General features: G+C 39.7%; 1 long non-coding RNA gene across 1 annotated transcript in view; it reads left to right on the top strand.

Annotated features, from left to right (window-relative positions):
• Nucleotides 1-8643, top strand: part of LOC145442037 (uncharacterized) — a 118418-nt gene that overhangs the window by 107786 nt on the left and 1989 nt on the right. The gene's annotated exons all lie outside the window — the stretch shown is intronic.

An 8643-nucleotide genomic window follows, 5' to 3' on the forward strand; every position in this document is an offset into this window, starting at 1 on the left:
CAGGTTATCAACACACTCCAGACGCCAATACCTCGCAGCAGGATGATGATCACCACTCTGCCTAGTTTCAAATAGTAACTTGTGTATTGCTGTTTGGTTATGCTTAGTAAAACGTAGTTTGACCGTCGCTGCTTGGCGAGCAGTACGCCTGTCGCCTATGTACGTACGTACATACACCGGACAAAGATTGGAAATTTTATGCTCGTCAAATGAAACATTACTTTTTCCACAACGAAGCAATAAAAATCATTAGCTGTTGATTTATATCAGTGATTCCCAACCGTGGCCCCGAGGGCAGCATGCGGCCCCAGCTAGCCTTCTTGCGGCCACCAAAACATATTAGGAAATTGATTTATGACGAAAAATAGAATTTATATTTATGAAATACTCTTGCTTGGCTTGGAGTCTGGAGTTTTTAATTATGATTGTAGGGAAGTTGTAGAGTTGACTGCTTACGTTACGTCACTGCTGTGTCAATGCAATGTGCTCTAACTTTTTAGTTGAACGTGCAGTAGCTAGATATAGGTATAGAAATAGAAATAGGTATTGATGACTATACTCTACGGATAGATGTGCAACACGTGACTCACGGTTGAACACGCCGAAATGGGTACTGCTTAGCCGGCAAGAAGCAGCATATAGTCAAGGTTGTAATGACTCGAGTCACGATTTTCTGATGACTCGACTTAACTCGAGTCATTTTCTCAAAATACGGAAATGACTCGACTCGAGTCTATCTGTGTATATTGACTCGACTTAGACTCGAGTCGTTGGGCATGACTCGAACCAAGTCATATGACTCGAGACTCAGACGGCCAAGACCGACATTTCATTGTAATTTCGAAGAATCCTAAAGTAACCAACCCATTGGCATTTCGTCTATTGGTACTGGTACTTGAAAATGAGACCAAAAACTGCTAAAAGTGAGGAAGATCAGTCTATTATAAATGCGAACCATTCGATATCACCAAAAAGAGTTATAAAAAGTGGGTTAAACAAGACTTTAACTTGAAACGGAGCAGTCAACAGAATGACTTGGACTCGGACTCGAGTCATAATACCATGACTCGGACTCGACTCTCTGCTCCATGACTTGGACTCGGACTTGACTCGGTGGTGAATTGAGAATGAATCGACTTGACTCGAGTCTGAACTATAAAAAAAGATTAACTGGTGACTCGGAGCCTTATGACTTGGTTAAGTCCTGCATATAGTCCTATAGCTCGCGACCCAAGCACCCGAATAATTTGAAATCTTGCCAGGGCAATAAAACTAGTCCGAAATAGCCACCAAAGGTCGATTGTTCTGAACAATGGGAACGCAACAACACAATCACCATAACAATGGCAAATGGCGTCGAGCGATTGACCGGAACAATGCCAATTTTCATATTTTGATGACTATTTTGGGCCCGTTTCATTGACCTGGTGTTCGTGCGGCCCCGACCGTACTCTGAAATTCTAAATTTGACCCTGGCACCGAAAAAGGTTGCACCACTGATTTATATGACAACCGAGCCGTTCTTTGCCGTTTCTCCTAACGGCAGCTTGCAGTATCTGTATTAAGTGGAAAACAGAATTTTATGTTCACTTTATCTTATTCTGATATGACTCTACTTGAAACGGGCTCCATAGTCGCTATTCTTTACCCGACATTTCAACCTGGCGCCATAGCCTTCCGTTTATACACCATGCTATAGCGAGGATTGTAGCTAGAATCAGAAAAAACAAACAGCAATCCGTCCCCTCACTCCAAACGTTGGTCTTGGGCCCCTATAGGGTGGTAAACTTTCAAGTTAATGACTGAATTTCTTCAAAAATATTTCTTCAAGAATGCATAATTATAACTTCTTGTATGTTGTTATAACTACCTTATTGTATGTTTTTAATTCGTTACCTCCCGTCTGCTATATAATCAAAAGTTATTGCAGTCACCCAGCAGACTAAAAGAAAGACTTCCGTGTGACGCACAACAAATTGCCATGTCCTCATTCCTCTGTGGGTGCCCCGGGTGGTACTTGTATTGTATCGGAAGGACAGGACTATTCGTCACGCCAACCCAGCGTGGTTATTGATCATGGATACCATAAATGGCCCCCAAGTTGGTCAATGGGCAAATTTTGACGTAACAAGCAAATGACGTATCATCTGTAAGGAAAGTTGTTATATCATAAGGCCTCTTCATCGCAATCCTTAGATCAGGGGTGGCCAACCAGTGGCCCGAGGGCCAAATATGGCCTGCGAGGTAATTCTCGAAATTAGTTATAACATCAGGTAATATGACAAGGCCAACCAAACTTTGATTAGCTGACCGCGAAATTTGATGATAACTAAAACATCAGTTTCGACGCATTGGCGTAACCAGGGGCCAGCCACATTTATCGAATAGATTCGTATATGACCATAAAGTAGAATATTTCGTAGCATATATATTTGACCAGACATTTTTCTTAGCACTTCGCATGATTTATTGTCACTCGATTTCTTACATTTAGTATTGGAGCCCCATCATGAAAATTATAAATACGCGTAATTTACAGAATTGGGTCTAGCTATTCGCAATTAGCAGATAACGTGTCGTCCAACATGCGACTTCGCATGTGCGCTTGCACTGAGATCGTCGGCAATGAAATAATTGCACAAAATGATGGAGGCATGTTCACTGAAACCTTCGATATTGTGTCCAAACGCCGAATAATCCTGTCCTTGCCAATTGATCCCAGTGGCATATAGAGACGACCCCCAATATATGCAAGTAACATATTCATTGATTGAACTCATCCATTATACTCTTGAAAATATTTCGCGCATCGCGCGACCAGGACATGAATGCACAGTTGCACACATAATTTTCGAGACATAATTGTTATCAATTTTAAAGCGTAGTTGTAGAAGTCTTGTTTTAAATGTTACCTAATTCGGTTCGCTCCTATGGGATGACTAAAAAAAGGTCATCAACATTCAAGTTGCCCGCGCATTGGTTCGTAAAACCCGTGCCTTATATTGCCTTCCAGTATATCTTATAAGATTAGTTCTAAGAAGCAAAATTAATGTAATCGTGAGTAATTGTGATTATACTTTTCTAATCTTGTAATCGTTATCGACTACTCCCTGATTTTGCTGTAATCGTAATCGTACTCGCAATCGATTACATTCATGAAGTAATCACTCCATGTCTGGATACAACTATGCTCGGGCGTCTCGATCTATAGTCGGCTACATGTATCACACAATCCCGTTTCATGGAGTCCCTGTCGATCAGACATGGGGTGATTACTTCATGAATGTAATCGATTGCGATTACGATTACTTACGAATTACGCGATTACGATTACGATTACAGCAAAATCAGGAAGTAGTCGATTACGATTACGATTACATTGGAAAAGTAATCACGATTACTCACGATTACATTTATTTTGCATCGTAGTAGTTATATTGGAAGACAATACACATGGATTGCGCTGAATAGGCCTAATGATATAATAGCTGTCTCTATAAAAGATGGGACATTTCCTTGTTACGTCATAATGTACACATTGCCCATTTTATAGAGGACGGTTTATCGCACACAACGTTTTGCATTCTTTCTAGGTCCATAACTGCAACACCACAAATTCCCCAATAGGGCGGGGAGCGTGGTTGGAGGGTAGGCTACTCAAAAGTATTTTGTAAACCAACATAAATTATAGAGTATTTTCGAGAGATTTCATTAACTTGGGAATCTCTTTGAGCTTTGCGATTTAAATGTCTCTAGATAGCTTGATTTCGAAATGCATACGTCTCCCCCTCAAGAAATAAAGCATGTATCATTCATAGTAATAGGCATTTAGGTGCCAGTCAATAGCGATTCTCGACACATCAAAAGACATATGCAGTTTCGGCCAACATGAAACTCCACGAAGTGTGCTACTAAAGAAATACATTGGCGGAAACATGGGTATTTGTCCATTGTCAATAGCCGCGCTGGGTGGGCGAGATCAACAGTCCATTCCCTTCAATCTGAGCCCACGATGCAAATGCCACCCGGGCACCCACAGAGCATTCGACATGACAATTTGTGAGTGCGTCTCACGCAAGTTTTTCTTTTAGTCTGCTATGTTTGGGTCACTACAATCAATTACGCGCCCCTGCTCTTCAGGTAAATCCGGCCATCGGGCGCTGAGATAGGATTAAAAATGCAATATAATGCAATTACCAATATTATTGATTAAATTAAATTTTCATCTTCAAAATTGACTACTCTATGGGGGCCCAAGACCAATGTTTGGGTGGGGGAAACTTTTGTGGTTTTGAACCTTATTTAGCTACAACCCACGCTAACATGGTATATAAGCCAATGGCTATAGCGGCAGGTCCAAATGTTCAGTAAAGAATTGTGAAATAGTGATTTGCGCCCGTTTTGAGTAGAATAATATGAGAATAAGAGAAAGTGAACATAAAATTCTGCCTTCAATTTAATGCAGATAATGTAATGCAAGCTGCCATTACGAAAACGGCAAAACAACGGCTCAGGTATGATATATATATTAGCAGCTGTTGATTTTAATGCTTTGTTGTGGAAACCGTAATGTTTTATTTGACGAGAACAAAATTTCAAGCCTTTGTCTGGTGTAGGTTCGTACCATATAGGCCTACTGCTCGCCAAGCAGCAAAACTGAAACTGCATTTAACTATAGAATTAGAACTATTACATTCTATTGTTTAACTAAGCAGAACCAAACATCAATACAAAAGTTGCTATTTTAACTTAGACAGAGAGGTGATTAATTATCCTGTTGCGAGGTAGTGGAGTCTGAAATGTATTGATAACCCGATATACAGCACGATGGGTTTTCTTACAATCACACTATTGTACATCGAATATCTATTTACTATGTGTGGACTCTTCTTACGCAAAAACGAGCAAAGCTAATAGGCTACCTCTGACGTAATAATGAGCAGTGGCATAAGAAAATCCGACGTTTGTGCTCTCAATAACTAGTATAATACCTATTCCTTGTTCACCAGTGTTCAGTTTATGTCACTGTCCTTGTACAAATAAAAAGTAATCGTTCTTTCACCAAAAAAATCGATTAAATATGGGAAGTAGTCGATTACGATTACGATTACTTCGGGATTTTTTCGAATGTAATCGATTGCGATTACGATTACTTGAAAATGCTGTAATCGTCGTAATCGATTACGATTACTAATCGCGATTACCCCGTGTCTGCTGTCGATACGAATGGGCGCTTTAGCCTACAACGTATCTACAATGTTACCTTCCGGAGATATCTAGATACTCCCTACTTTCTCACATTATATCAATATTTTGCATCTATGCACTGCACGCGCATTTGCTGTGTGCGGTGCTTGGCAACATAATTCTGGGATCGATATCAGTGATCTGAGATTCGATATCAGCTGTCCTGACGGTGTATATATATCCTACTGATCGTAATAAGATAAGTCGCGGGCAGGTGAACGTATAGTTGCAGAAGATGATACGACTGACTTCAACTGAGCCACAGACACAAATGCCTTTCTGAGTTCCGTGTTCCGTTCACCAATTTAGTACGAATCTCAAGTGGTGTTTGTTCATTGCCGTCATTGGGTTTAGTTCACCGTTTATTCAATGCACGGAAATGATTTACGAACTGCATTTTCTACGCAACTAAGAAATTACGAAGCTCATTCGATAAAACTGACATCATCGAATTGACGTGACAATGACAAGGTATAAACAATGAGCTTTAAGAAAGCAACTACTTTTATAAATGCGCAAGTGTGCGCAAGATCCGGCATTATCGACCGTTTATGAAATGATCTACAGACTTCCGAATTATGCGTAATCTACACAACTACGGGAAATCATCGCACTAGAGAAAATACAGAGCATTAAATTATCGCTGCAAGGTGTAGCCTAAATAATGAGTAAATATTAGGAAAACAAAACACTGGATGCCAGCTATTTTTAGTAATTTGCAGGTGTTAGTTTGGCCTGCTCAGTGCTCATTGGATATTATCATAAAACCGATTCATTTCACGATTCCATAAATGTTCAGTCGATGTCAAATCTGGTAGCGTCTGCAATTTTGGCTACAGCTGCCCGAAACTAAACCTGTTTTTCCAACATGCAGTGAGATCACGATGTGGTGGCTGTAAAAGCCGTCCTGCCTTTATACTGGTAAATTAGGTGATGCATCATAGATAACTATAACCCACAGATAGATGGACTGTGTTGCACTAGAACATTTTGTCCGGGGTATTTTTGAACTCTGTCGCAACTTAGACATGACGTCTGGATGTTCGGTATGTGTTATTGTTACTTCAAATCGTGTCTGGGGCATCTTATCTTACCTCGTAATAACGATAAAACACCACAGGTAACTATGATTTACAGCCTCTGTATAAGTAAGCGTGTTACTGTTGTTAAGTGATTAGTTGGTCCAACTATTTTGCTTGATTTGGCTATATGGTACCATAGGTCCCCCACCCTATAAATATTGTAATTGAATTAAAAATAGTCCCCTCGAGGATGGTATCGATTAAAAAAATATGTGCCATTCAATACCCTGATACTAGCCTAGCCCTATAATTCACATCAAAAATTATTTCGTGTTTTTTAGTGTGGAAGGTGATGTAGAAAAATGTATATGTCGATCCAAATTTACTTTGACCCCCCCTAAAACGCAAATCATTTGTCACAGACCCCATAACTCACACAGGTCGAAGTTCTTTGCATGCGAGGAAAGATTATGCCAGCATGCCATTGTAGACAAAGTCGCGTACTGTAATCATGGGATTATCACAGATAATTTTTCAAGTAGCCTATTTTAGATCCCAGTCTTTCATCGGTACCACATCTCCCCTACTTGTGCGCTTTTGATTCCGAGGTAAAAAAAAGTCATTGAAATATTCGGGGCAACGACCGCAGTGGAACTGATATGTAAACTTTGACGATTTCTAGTTCAGAAAGTTTCGATTGATTGGTGTGATCAGATGTAGCATTTGACGTTGACCTACTATATTCTATGTATATGTTTTGCAGAAAGCCATCAAATATTGGAAATGCCTGCAAATAGTTGCACTGTCCCTATCTAAGGCTGTAATAGCCCTACTATAGTCGGGAAATACTAATCCAGAACTCTGTCATATACAGGGTGGATCTCAGTGTTGTTGTTGTTATCATTATTATTAGTAATTTAATCCATCAGGTGCACGGCTTACACATTTATAGTGTATAAGTGCTATATCTATTTAAATTATATTGCCTCGCAAGTTACTGACGTTGCTGAGAAATGGTTCGGCATTCCTCCTGGAATTGTCTATGAACTTCTCTTCAACGGCTTCGATGAAAGCAAGGACACATCTGTTCCTAATATTATGCAGCAACCAGTTGATCTTGAACCATTGCTGCGCTAATGGGATTTCAAAGACTTGCCAGAACTCTCTGACAAAGGTATTAAACTAGCTACGGGATGGATTATCATTATGAATTCCAACGGAAATCCAGATGATATTATGATGAGTTACAGTCAGGTTTGCAGTGATCCAATATTATTCACAATATCAAACGACTGGCCTTTCTCTGCCAAAATCTTTACTTGAGCTCATGGAAATGGTAATTGCTAGTGGAATGAAGCCACCTCAGCCAGGTCGCTATCAGTATTTCTGAAAGGGAGAGCGATATTTTGGAATACAATGTTTGCAATTTCAAAATTGGTAGCATATAACTTACAATTACAACGTAGTTTTTAGCAGTGTTGGTATGACTCGAGTCACTTTTTCGTATGACTTGACATGACTTGAGTCACTTTGAAAAAATGACTTGACTTGGCGTTTCAGAAATGTGGATTGACTTGCGACTTGGACTTGTGACGGTGTTGATGAAAGTGACTGATCTTGTATATATTCGGATTGTTCTCGATACGCTGGTGTGACCTGTGAGAGCGAGCAAACACTTGATGATTTTGCGTTTTACTGAGCCTCCATTGTTCAATCACAAATAAATTGACCGCAAACAAAGTGAGTGGAGCAGGCTTGGACAACTAGATATTTCTAGTTGTCTAATTTCACTAAATTAGAGCGAAATGCCAGTAATCTAATTATAATCTAATTTGGGAAAGTGTTCTATGCTATAATTCTAATCTAATTTGTGAAATGTTTCCATGCTCTAAGTCTAATTCTAATCTAATTTGTGAAATGCCCCTATATGCTCTAATTTTAGTTCTAATCTAATTTATTGTTTTCCTGAAAATGCCTCTTTGTCCGAGGCATTTTGCAGCGAGTTAACAAGAATATCTAATAACACTAACACTGTTGCCCTACCTCGCCCAGACATTGCTTCATTGATCATTTGCTATCATTGTTTGATTTTTTTTTCTATTTTCCTTTCTTAACTAAACATTTTTTTACAGCCAGACTGTTCAGAGTCAAGTGTACCTGTTTGATGCTGGTGTGATCAGACTAGATGACCTTCACGGTCTTATCGATCATTCCTATCTAATACCGAATACTGTGCACGCATATTTTCTGTACCACCATCACTGCCGTTCGTTATGTATTTTGGTTCGATGAAAATAAAGACTCTCTCTCTCTCGCGCGCAGGGACATCCAGTGCCAAGCCGCCATCGCCTTACACCGTGCATTAGTTATTGTA

The sequence above is a fragment of the Botryllus schlosseri genome, chromosome 6 (assembly GCF_051294905.1).
Source record: "Botryllus schlosseri isolate E-star chromosome 6, Bs_hap1, whole genome shotgun sequence".
NCBI classification, from domain to species: domain Eukaryota; kingdom Metazoa; phylum Chordata; class Ascidiacea; order Stolidobranchia; family Styelidae; genus Botryllus; species Botryllus schlosseri.